Genomic DNA, 13,027 nt, shown 5'->3' with positions numbered 1-13,027 from the left:
GAATGAGTGAATCTTATTCTCAAAGGATTTGGCTTAAGGAGGGAATAACATACAGAATGGGGTATGGAAATCTATCTTACCCTACAGGAAAGTAAGGGGGGAAGGGGACAAGAGAGCAGGGGGTTGATAGAGGGGAGAGCAGATTGGAGGAGGGGATAATCAAAAGCAAACACTTCTGAGGAGGGACATAGTCAAAAGAGAGAACAGAATAAATGGGGGGTAGGATAGGATGAAGGGAAATGTACTTAGTTTTTCATAACAGGACTACTATGGAAGTGTTTTGCATGACTACACATCTATAACCTGTATCAAGATGCTTGCCTTTTCAATGAGTGTGGGTGGGGAGGGAGAAAGGGAGAAAATTTGTAACCCAAAGTTTTAAAAACACATTAAAAATAAAACAAAAACAGGTCACTCCATCTCTTGCCTGTATGCATTTTCTCTGGCTATCCTCCCACCCATCCCCCATGCCCAGAATGCTCTCCCTCCTCTCCTACAACTACTTACTGACCTCCTGACTTCCAACTAAAACGGTACTTTATACAATAGCCTTTCCCAACTCCTCTCAATTCTAGTGCTTTCTCTCTTTTCATTATTTCCTATTTATCCTATATATAGGTTGTGTTGTACATATTTGTTGGCTTGTTGTAGTTTCTATTTGACTGTAGGCTTTTTGAGAACAAATTTGTCTTTTGCCTCTTTCTGTAACTCCAGTGCTTAGCACTGTGATCAGCACGTAGTAGGTGCTTAATAAATTATTAATGATAAATGATTAAATATAAATGATTAATTATGTTCCCTCAAACACCCTGGCCTCCCACTTTCGCATTTTGCCAACTACCATAACCTACTCTTTTAACAGCCTTCATACTTTTCTTCACACACAATATTCCATCTCCCATTGCTTTCTCTCATGGCTGAAATTCACTCCCTTCTCACTTTGGTCTATTCAAGATACTTAGTATCCTTTCAAGATCATCTGCTACATGAAGCCTTTCCTGATCCTCCCAGTTGCTAGTGCTTCCACCAAAAAATTACCTTGCATTTTGTGGAAGTTTTTATGTGTACACATTGTTTCCCAGATAGAATACAAGATCCTTTAAAGCAGACACTAGAAAAATTTGTCTTCATATCCTTAGAGCCTATCAAGGTGCTGGACCATGGGAGGGTGGGAATAAATGGCTGCTGATTAACTGTTCTAGTCAGAATTAAGCAAAACAATTTACATAGCAAAATTTAGGTTAAAGTCTTTCTGACAAAATTTTGTAACTTTGCAAAATTCAGAATGAAGAATTTAACTCCTCTGTGGCAGGATGGTGTGACAATTTGCTTCTAAAAAGCCTACTGGGACTGTTTTGAAAGGATCATAAAAAGGGGCCGCAGAAAACAGGAATAATATATTATCCTCCATTTGTACAGAATACCCTTTTCATCTAATAATGATGGTTAAGAAGAACAAGAAGAGGAGGAGTAAGAAGCAGCAGCAGCAGCAGCAGCATTTACATAGCACCTGAGGTTACAAAGCACTTAACATACATTAACTCATTTGATTACTGAAACTCTATAGTGCTATCATTATGCTCATTGTATAAATAAAGAAATTGAGGCTAAGAGAAATTCGGTGACTTGTCCATGGTCACATAGCTAGTAAATATCTGTGACAGAATTCTAACTCAGGTTTTCCTGATTCAAGTTCAGCACTCTATACACTCCACCACATAGTTGCCTGTAATGTTAAGTCTACATAAAGCTACATATAATATTACATATATTATTATATAGCACTATCATTATATTATTAGACTAGTTGCATATAATATTATAGTTGCATCTAATATTAAGTCAGCCTGAAAATGTCTATAATTTGTGTTAGGGGTATGCTAACTATAAATGGCTTGATTACTTTGTCATATCTTTGGAATTAGGATGCTAATGAAAAATTAGGAAGTTCATTTATAGTTCACACCTAGAATGCATCTACTCAAAGTGCTATTTTCCCCATTCTACCATACCACTCTGCCTCGAAGGCATTACATATTTTTTAATATTAGCTTTATAAAAAATATCAAGTTTGGTCAGAAAGCTATCAGTATGTATTTTGGCTTCTAAATGGTTCTGATCAATTCTGATGAGATGATGCTCTCCCTATGTTCTATTGGTTCCTATGCTGATTACCTTCATTCATGTCCAAGTCTCTCCCCTGCGCTTTTGCCTTCATTCATGTCCAAGTCTCTCCCCTGTGCTTCATTCAATCCCTATTGGACATTTTAAACTCAACTTGTTGAAAACAGAACTCCTCCTTTCATACGCAGCTCAGATCTTCTTACCAGACTTTCTTGATCAACTCCCCAATCACTAGTACCCTCCCCTCCTGCATGTAAATACTTTGTATAAATTTCTATGTGTTAACTTTGTATTTATGTTGTATATGTTTTTACATATACTTGTCCTTCCCATTACAACATAACCTCCGTGCAATTAGGGATTGTTCCATTCTCTACATTTGTATCCCCAGCATCTAAGCAGAGTGTCTGGCACACAATAGGCCAGAGTGTCTTTGCTCAGGCTGTACTTTACATTCACAATATCCTCCCTTTGGCTGAATCCTTCCTTAACAGATTCCTTAATCCTTCAAGCTCTATGAAAACTTCCCAACCTTTTTGTTCTCTCTCTGATGCACTTACATAATATTGTATTATGGCATCTCATTTGCCAACCAGACTGTACAGTCCTTGAGGGCAAGAATTGTATCTCAACTTTGTTTTTCCCTTTATTCCCAGAGCTGTGCTCTACACACAATGTTGTGTTCAGTCATTTTTCAGTCTTGTCCGACTTTTCCTGACCCCATCTGGCATTTTCTTGGCAAAGATAGTAGTTTGCCATTTCCTTCTCCATTTCATTTTACAGATAAAGAAACTGAGGCAAACAGTGTTAAGTGACTTGCCCAGGGTCACACAGCTAATAAGTGTTTGAAGCTAGATTGGAATTCAGGAAGATGAGTCTCTTCACTCCACTTGCTTACTATCTATCTACTTCTTTTTTGGAGGCAATAGGGGTTAAGTTACTTGCCCAGGGTCACATAGCTAGTAAGTATCTAAGGCTGGATTTGAACTCAGATCCTCTTGATTCCAGGACCAGTGCTCTATCTACTGCACCACCGAGTTGTCCCCTATATGCTTACTTCTCAAACCCTTGCAATATGGATTCCATTTTCCAAAGTTACCAATGATCTGCTAAATCCAAGGCCTTGTTTCAGGTCCCATTGATTCTGAACATTTTTGTATCTTTTGATACTGTGGTCTAAACCTTTCCCTTGCATCTACTCTCCCAATTCCTTGGCTTCTAAGATACCAGCTCTCACCTAGTTCTTCTCCTTCCTCACTAGTCCCTTTTCAGTCTCCATTATTGTATCCAAATATACATCTTACACCCTTAACACAGATGTTACTCAAGTTTCTGTCTAGAGCCTTCTCTTTTTTCTCTACACTGTCTTTTAACGATCTTATCTATTTCAATGGGTTCAACCGGTACCTTTGCCTAGAAAGCTCCCAAATTTCCAGAAGCAGCCTAAACCCTAGACCTCAATAGTCAACTGCCTCCTGGACATCTCCTCCTGGATATAGCAGTGACAGTGGATGTAATGCTGGGTTTGGATCTATCAAGACTTCAGTCTGAATCTTGCCTCAGACGTTTATTAGCTGTGTGATCCTAGGCAAGTCACTTGACTTCTCTCAGCCTCAGTTTCTTCATTTCTAAAATGTGTGCAATAATAATACATAGTTCACAGAGTTATTTGTGAGGATCGAATGAGACAATATGTGCAAGGAGTTTTACAAATCTTAAAAGTGCTTTATAAATGTTAGCTGTTGTTATTACTGAAATCATCATTTCAAACTAAGTCCAAAAAGGAACTCATTACCTTTTCCTCCAAACTTGCCCCTGCTATACTCTTTCATATTTGGTAGAAAGAACTACCATCTAACCAGCCAAATCCATAATCTCAGAATCATTCCTGCCTCTTCCACTGCCCTCATCCCATCCCTATATCCAATTAGTTACCACATCTCATCAATTCTACCTCCATAATATCTCATATTTGTCCCCCTCTATCTCCTGTGTCACTCTCCTTACTGTTCTTCTCAGTTTTCCTTGCACTGATCTGTGTACATGCTTTGATGGCAGTGACTATTTTGGTTTTATATCCTCAAAACCTAGAACAGAACCTCAGCTATGAAGTAGGCTCTTGACAAATGTTTACTCAATTGTTACCTGATATTAATGGCTTATCTTCTGCAATTTGTAGATTAAAAAACAAAATAAAAAAAAACAGCCATATCTATAATGGTTACAATTATGCATTAATATGAAATAATCAATTCATGAAATAAACAAATTTATTAATTATTAAAACACATTCATGAGTGTTCAGTTTTGGTTTTTTTTGGTAACTGTAGTAAAACAACAGTTCACGGAGCCACCACTTTGAAGGAAACTTGTGTGAAATGTTTCATTTTAAATAAAATCCATTTTTAAAGTATGGGTTTTATGAAGCAAACCATTATATAAAGCCATGTCAAATTTCTCAAAAATCAATCAGATAATTTCATGATAAGGGCAGAATTGGGGGAAGGGGTGGAAAAAACAGGTGAATTGAGGAAGGAAATAGGACATGTTTATATTTCTTTTGAGAATCAACCTTTTTAAAAACTTCATGAGCCAACTCCAGTTGAAATGTTTCCTTTCTAAGAAAGGATTCCTTTCTTAGCCTTGTGATCTGAAGAAACAAGACAATTAAAACTAAAGTTTAAAGATACTTTTAAAATTATCTAATCCAAATCCCTCTTTTTACAGATAAAGAAACAAGAACTCCAGGTGTTTTACCCAAGGTCAAATAGCTATATAGCAGAACTGTGGAAACCAAGCCCCACTTCTCCTGACTCCTAATACCAGAGCTCTTTCCTTTGCACTATACTTTCTTTCAATAACAGATCAATCTTTAATACCCCATTCTTAGTTACTAAGATGCCTAAATTTATAAATCATAGCTCACCTCTGAAATGTCTAATAGCCTCAGCATCAGAAGCTATTAAGTTCATTTTTTTTTCTTTTTAGGAATTTACCTTTTTTTTGAAAGAGCTAAATTACTCAGACAATAAAAAATATAGATCACTGAAAGAAACAAAAATTCTATTACCTATGTCTACTGGTATCATTATTTTTTTCCTTTTTATAGTATCTTCTTTATAAAAGTTACCCATACCAGTAAGTTCACAGTAGAAAAGAGACTACAGAGCTAGCAACTTAATTGTCACATTATGACTAAAGCATCTCAACTACCTGCATGATACAAATATGGAAACTTTAGCTCACTAACAAAACAGATTAATAAAAGTCAAATTTGATAATCCAAATTCAAACTCTTAATTACAATTTGAATATTCTGCGACTGGTTGATTTTTGATTCATTTAACAATAAAATTATTCAAGGTGTTTTTTTTTTAAACTGACTATTTAAAATCCTCAGGAGATCATCTCCACAACAGCATCAGAAAGAATACTGAACTTTCTCATCTAATTAATTTTAGTGTAATTAATTCTTAACTTTCTTTCCTATAGGCATTTTTCCTTGGATGTAAAGGAGGCCAAAGGGCACCTCAAAAAGCAATGTCTAAAAACAAGCTTCCTACTTTGCCAGAATGTTTTTGAATTCTCCCTCAGCCCAACTTTTCAATAAAATATATATATGGTAGAACAGAAGAAAGACAGTATTGTATAGTGGATAGTTATCCTCCAAACCAGTAATAGCTGGGTTCCAGTGCTGCCTCTGAGAATCTTGACCTTGTGATTCTGCACAAGTCCCTTACCTTTTGGTGCTCTAGGCAGTAGTGTCAAACTCAAATAGAAAAGGGAGCCATTAAACCTTACATAACGGGCCCTGGGGCTGTATATTGCCTCAGAAAACCACATATTAATTTTTTCATGTTCTATTGTATTTTCATTTGATATATATTACATTGTAATCTGTTGTGGGCTATAGCATGTTGGACTCCTGGAGAGGTTTTCCTTACTAGAGAATTCCCTGTAACTGAAATCACAGGTTCAGTTCTTATCATTATAGTGGAATTTTGTACTCAAGTTGGAGTCAGAAGACATAACCCAGTTTGTTAAGAGTTGGCTAGGAGATTTAACTAGCTATGTGAACACAGACAAATCACAATCTCTCTGAATCAATTTTCTCATCTATGAAAGAACAAAAACTATCTGTACTACCTCCTTCACAGATCAATTGTGAGGAAAATATTTAATAAATTTAAAAGCACTCCATAAGCATGTTCAATGCTTTACATAGAGAAGATAGTAGTAAACATCCATGGACCTAAATTCTAGCCTAAATAAAGAAAACATTCCAAGTACAAAGAACCCTATAATTATTAATGCCAAATGATCTTTATCATTAAAACTCGTTAGAATCATGCCTCAGATTCACTGTCAAAGCCAGGTGTGGTGGTGCCTGTCCGTTGTCTCTCCCGCTGGGAAAGCCAAGGATGGTGGATCACTTGAATCTGGCAGTTTGGAGCTGCAGAATGTCTAAAGCCAACTGGGTGTCTGCACTAAGTCCAGCACCAACATGGTGAACCCCTGGAAGCAGAAGGCCACCAGGCTGCCTCAGGAGGGGTAAATTAGCCCAGGGTAGAAAAACAGAGCAGTTTAAAGCTTGCCAACCAATGAGTATTGAGATCAGGGCTGAGTGGCCATTGCACTTCCAACCCCAGGTTTAACAGGGAGACCCTATCTCCCCCTCCCTTCCTGCCACCCCAGAAGGATCCACAGTCACATGTAAAAATTCAATAAGGCAATGAAAACTTGATGTTTCATTATATGTATTCCATCCTTTGCAGTCTATCATTTCATAATTTTTATTCATTAGTATTTCTTATCTATCAAGATAACCACAAGAAAGCACACTTCAAAGATTCTTCTTTATTTAAGGAATACATAATATGCATACATATTTACATATAAACACATATATACATATGTATGTATGTGGATAAAGACTAGGTGAAACCACTGTCCTAGAGAAGTAACTCAAAATAAGAGAGCACTTTATATATTCTGCAGATTCTAATACAATGACTTATTTCAAATACTTCACAGAACAGAAGATAATGATGAGGGGTAAGACTCAGAAATACACAGCATATTTATGGATGAGACATGAAATGAAACGGAAGGTACAGATGGCAAAAGAGTAAGTTTGGGTCCATATGGCATGTGTGGTAGAGAAGATTCTTGTACAAATAAGCAAAGACTTCTGGGAAACAAAAGTAGATGGGTAAAAAAGAATGGAGAAGGAGAGGACAAAATGAAGGGAGAGAGGGAGAGAAAGAACCTTCTATGTCAAATGGTGTCAATTGAAATCTTGTTAAAAGTTCACAGCAGCAAGCACATTCTCGGATACACCAAAACACTTTAAGGCTCTTCTGTATATTTGCTGCTGCTATCTAAATCTATTTCTTTTTTCAAATCTGAACAAAGCTGCATAATATTCTTTGCAGGGGCTAAGGGTCTGAGAGGTCAAATCTAGTCCAACCCCTCATTTCACTAACGAGGAAAGAGAAGTTCAGAAAGAATGATTACCTTAACATTATAAAATGAGCTGGGAGAAGAAATGGGACTACAATTTGAGTCTCCTGATTCTTATTCCAAGAACCTTTCCACTAAACTCCTAAAGATTAGGCAGTCAAGTTCATAGGGGAAAATCACTTTAAAGACACAAAAAACAAGAAATGCCAAGTATAGTAACTGAGATCCATTCCACTGTAATGTCAGAAGGTCTGTGGAAAGACAGCTACCCTAATAATCCCCTACCTTCTCCTCCCACATCATCCCCCTCTCCTGAATTTTTAAACCCATCATCCACTGGCTCCTTACCTACTATTTACAAGCATCCCCAGATCTACTCCATACTTAAAAGAGCCTTCACTTGATGAGGTCTCCTACCCCACATTTTGCCTCCCTTTTACAGGCAAACACTTAGAAAAAAAGATTTCGTTGCTTCTAGTCTCACTTCTCAATCTGGCTTCTGACTTTGCTCACCTGAAAACTTTCTTTGCAAGGCTACTAATGATCTGCTGGATGCCTTTCTTGGCTTCTATTCTCTTTGCAGTGTTTAGCACTACTGACCACTCTCTCCCTCCTTGATATCATCTCCTCCCTGGGTTTTAATGTTCCTGTTCTCCCCTATTCAACTAACTATTCAGTTGCTCCTTTTCTGTGTCTTTTGCTGGATCATCATCTAGGTCCCATCCTCCTAACAGGCACTCTTCTCTTCTCTCTCTCTTCTTCGTTGGTGGTCTCATCAGCTTCCATGGGCTCAACTATCATCTCTATCCAGAAGACTCAAAGATACATACCCTCCCCACCACACACATTTACATGTGGGTGTTATCTATCTGGGAGTCTTCTAGACGTGTGTGAGTGTGTGTGTGTGTGTGTGTGTGTGTGTATGTATGTATATGCATGTGTATACTGAACTCCAGTCCCACATTATCAACTGCCTAATGGATATTTCCACGTATCCATCCTTTTACCAACTTCCATATTTCTGTTAAGGATTGCACCATCCTTCCAGTAGGCCAGGTTCCCAAACTCAGTCATCCTCCATTCTTCTCTTTCCCTCAATCCCAATCAGCTGCCAAGCCTCACTGATTCTACCTCCACAATATCCCTCATATCTGTCTCCTCACATAGCAGGTCCTCATTACCTCTCCCCTGGACTACTGCAATAGCCTGTTTGGTCTCCCTGAATCTAGTCTCTCCAATCCACCAGCTTCTATATAGTTGCCAAAGTGATATTCCCAAGGCACACATCTATGTCACTCTCTTGCTCCAACGGCTTCCTCTTGCCTCTAGCATGAAATATCAATTCTTCCACTTGGCTTTCAAAGCCCTTCTCAGCCAGACTCCAGTGTACCTAACCAGCTGCACTAAACATGACTCTCCTCTACACTTGCTGTTTTTCACACCTAATATGCCACTCAACTCTGTGCCTTGCACAGGCTGATGCTCTGGCCTAGAATGAGCTCCCTCTTCTCTAGCTCTGAGAAACCCTACCTGCCTTCAAAAGTCAGCTGAAGTGGAATATTCTGAACAGGGACCTCTCCTAATCCTGTCCTTTGCTAATGCTCTCATTCCAGAAATTACTTTCTCTGTTTTATATTCCAGTTTTTAGTCTATGTTGTTTCCCCCAATAGAATATAAGTTCCTTGAGAGAAGGAATTTTTTTATTTTTGTCTTTGTATCCACAGGGCTTGACACATAGGAGATACTTAATGAATGCTATTGAATGAACACTGCTGTTGGAGCTCTGAATTGACTCAAACATGATATAAAAATGACTTCAGAATTATGTAAGAAAAGCCACTAGGCTGTTCATAGCCTCTGACCCAGGAAGTTGCAATCAGGTATATATTCCAAAGAGGTCAATGACAGAAAGAAAGTTCTTATATATAACGAGTCATGGTAGCACTCCCACTGTGAAAGTAAAGAGCTGTTGCTTTTTTTTTAAAGTAGGTGCCCACCAACAGGGGAATTTCTAAATACACTGTAGTCTAGTAATTAAATATAATATTATTGTACAATAAGAAACATTAATAAGAATTCAGAGAAACACAGGAAGATCTGTATGATGTGATACAGGTATGGGAAAAACAGAACCAAGTGAACAATTTCACAGTGACAACAATAATGTCAAGAAAAAAACACTAAAAGAAAGCTGAACTCAATTGGTATAATGAAAAATCTTGGTTCTGAGAAGAGAATAAAACATAGTTTTCTTCTCAGAAGGAAAACAGATTGCAGAGTAGGGAATTGTGGGTACCAAATTTTGTATACACAGATTTTATCCCTCACTTTTGTTTATTTTTCTTTGTTACAAGAGGGGGCTTAAGTAGGAGGAAGAAAGGGGTTATAAAATGAGAAATGACTGTGATGCAGAGATAAAAATATAAAATTTCACTACTTGCAATTTAAGGAGCATATGCTTCCTCTAATTTTTTATATAAAAAAGCAAATTGGAAATATGTTTGTGCCATGAAGACTTCTGACTTAATAATTAAAACTTGCACCTTTTATAATACAAGTATTCAGATGGATATGTACTGTATTTGAACATTTTTTATGTCAGTATTGTGAGTTTCTTCTAAAGAAGCAACAACACTTCAACGAAGTTATTAAGATCCACCTACTCAGTTGATAGGTAGTACATATGAGAGTTTGGCCACTTAGTCATTTCAAACTGATGACAACTCTATATGGCTTACCAAAATGTACATACAAAATATAGCAGAAATTTTTTTAAAAAATTGCAATTTCAGTTCATTTTTAATTCTTTAGTTTCTGATATACTGGAACATTTAATACTACAAACTCAAAAAAAAAATAGCAAAAGCACCTCCCGTGGAATCACAGAATATTAACAAAAGGAATCTTAGGGAGACAACCCCTTCACTTCACAAATGAGAATCTTAAACATTAAGTTATCATACAGCTTTATTTAAGGATAAGTCAGGACTATGACTTATAGGCAAGGCATCATTTGCCTAACACATTAAAACTACTTTATTTTTACCTTCTACTCCTAGCTCTTACAAAGAGTAGAATGGCTACTGAACCTGCCAAGGTAAAAAATACTAGTGTGAGTTCAGAATTAAATAATTGCACTTAGTGGGAAGGTTTTTTTTTTGTTTTGTTTTTACCTTAGTTAACGTGGCATAGTTGACAGAGCTGCCCTTGGAACCATCAAGACATATGTTCAAGTCCCTCCTCTGACAAACATTGCCCTGGTAACCCTGGGCAAGTCACAACCTCTCAGCACCCTAGGCATCTGAGATGGTCAATGCAGAGGAGGTACAAACCTGCATTATCAGAGGGATTTCCTTACCTGGGAGTTTCCTATGGGAATAAAATTACTAGTCTACTCCCTATCCTGAACTGTAAAGTAAATTGTGCTTATTGGGCACAGTTTAATACGATGGTGGTGAATGTTACTGAATTCACAGAAAATGCTTGACAGAACACAAGAAAAAAATAGAGAATATGCTTTTACTAATTTACCCCAACTCCAGATAACACAGCTGCAGCACAAAGAGTGACTCGGACAGTCAAGTCAGTAGAGAAAAAATTATTAAGCGTCTATTATATTATGTGGACATAAGCGTTTGGGATATAAAGTAAAAAGATGAGGCAGGCTGCCTTAAGATTTTAAAAATCTCATAAGAACACCGAAAGCTAAAACGGTCCAATTGATATTTACATTTGCTATTCACCGGCTGAGGAATCCTCACCAGTACCTGTATACATACATACATATATATATATATATATTTTTTTGCCTTGATGTATCTGTATATAACTGTACATCACATTACTGGCATAAACAAAGCTCCACAGAACGCAAAAAGCAAACAAAAACACACACTCAAAAAGCCAGGATGTCTCAGAGCATCAACTCAGGCAGCACAAGTAGTCGAGGAAGGGAAATGATACCATTCTCTTTTACATACATGGTATCTAAGAGGTGCCTGCTGCATGCCTCCCGTCCCTGTGCCGGCCTTCAAGGACTACAGATCTCCCCCTCCCCCAAAGTCTCTGAGAACTTCTCCCCCACCCTGTGCCGTTCAAAAATACAATATGGAAGTAGGGAAAACACACTAGGCACAGACCATCCTTCGGGCGGGAGGAGGAAGAGGGGAAGTCGAAGGTAGGTAGGTGGGGAGGGAGGGAGGTAGGCAGGTACCCATCTAGCTCTCGGGCTCCCGCGGTCCCGGAGCCGGAGGTAGTCGGGGTCGGGGGGAGGCTTAAGGGGCGGCAGCAGCACGTCATCTACCCCAACCCCGCGCCCCCGGCCCCGTCCCCTCCCCGTCTGGGTCCTCCTCCCCGCCCCCTCCCCCTCCTGGCCCCCTTCACCCCGCTATTGTTCTCCAGATCCCCCGGCATCCTCTCCCCAGACCTCAGGCGGGCCCCCTCCCCCCTCGCGGGGACGCCGGCCCCTCCCCCTCGCGGCCCCCTCCTCCTTCCCCTCCCCTCTGGAGGGGGTCACCGCGGCGGCGGCCGCGGCGGTGGCAGCGGCGGCACAATAACATAAACACAGCGGTTACGGCCAGAGGAGCCGCCCCCGGGCTCCGGGCCCGGCTCTGCACCCGGCGCCGCACTCACCCAGGGAAGCGAAGCGCGTGCGGAAGGGAGGAAGGCTCTCGGAGTCGCTGCGGGCGCGGCCGGGGAGCAGGGGAGGACGGGACAGCCGTCCGAGCCCGAGCCCGAGCCCGAACCGCTGGCTGGCCGGTCCACCGAGCTCGTCCGGGCTCCGGGCCGCGTCCTCCTGCCTCCGCCGCTCGGCTGAGGAACAAGAGCGCCAGCCGTCACCGCGCACGCCGCCACGTCATCCCGCAAGGCCCCGCCCTGCCCCCGCCCACGAGGGGGCGGGGCTATTCGGCTCCCGGGAGGCGGGGCCAGCCGAAGCTAGAGCGAGGAGCGGGGAGGGCTGACCTGGGTGACCCGAGACTAGAGGCCGGGGAAGGAAAGGCGGGTCTGAGTAGGGGGCGGGGCAAAATGGAAGTATGAATGAGGGGCGTGGCTAGAGCTGGGCCCAATGGGGGCGGGGACTGCGTTTCTGTAAACTACCCTGGTGAGTTGCTGATATTGACAACTCGCATTTCTGTAGCACTTGATTAAAAGGGAAAATGTAATGAATAATTTGCTGTTCGAAAGACTCGGGTTCAAATTCCGCTTTTGACTCTGGGCACGTCACTTAACCTCAAGGTGCCTCAGGCAAATTCCTAGGAATTCACTGCTAACACACTGCCAGAGTGAAGTTGGTGAAAGTCACTTGACCTCCCGGCCTCGGCTTCCTCATTTGTAAAATGCGGGGGTTGGTCTCTCTGTACTCTGAGGTCCCTGCCAAGTTTTTATCTTCAATGCCAGCACGCCCAGGTTGAGAGCTGAAAGGAGGGAGTTCCTCCGTTAA

The 13,027-nt window shown here is 40.4% G+C and overlaps 1 protein-coding gene across 3 annotated transcripts in view; it reads right to left on the bottom strand.

Annotated features, from left to right (window-relative positions):
• MAPK8 (mitogen-activated protein kinase 8) overlaps positions 1-12,299 on the bottom strand; it is a 128,282-nt gene extending 115,983 nt beyond the window's left edge. For all 3 annotated transcript variants that reach the window (XM_027858174.1, XM_027858159.1, XM_027858182.1), the window contains exon 1: positions 12,220-12,299. The gene's annotated coding sequence lies outside the window, so the exon portion shown is untranslated. The remainder of the gene's footprint in view (positions 1-12,219) is intronic.
• Positions 12,300-13,027: the final 728 nt, after the last annotated feature.

Source organism: Vombatus ursinus, unplaced genomic scaffold (genome assembly GCF_900497805.2).
Source record: "Vombatus ursinus unplaced genomic scaffold, bare-nosed wombat genome assembly UNPS02000749.1, whole genome shotgun sequence".
Lineage (NCBI taxonomy): Eukaryota > Metazoa > Chordata > Mammalia > Diprotodontia > Vombatidae > Vombatus > Vombatus ursinus.
The sequence above is the reverse complement of the archived record's forward strand: the minus strand, read 5'-3'. Positions and strand labels throughout refer to the sequence as shown.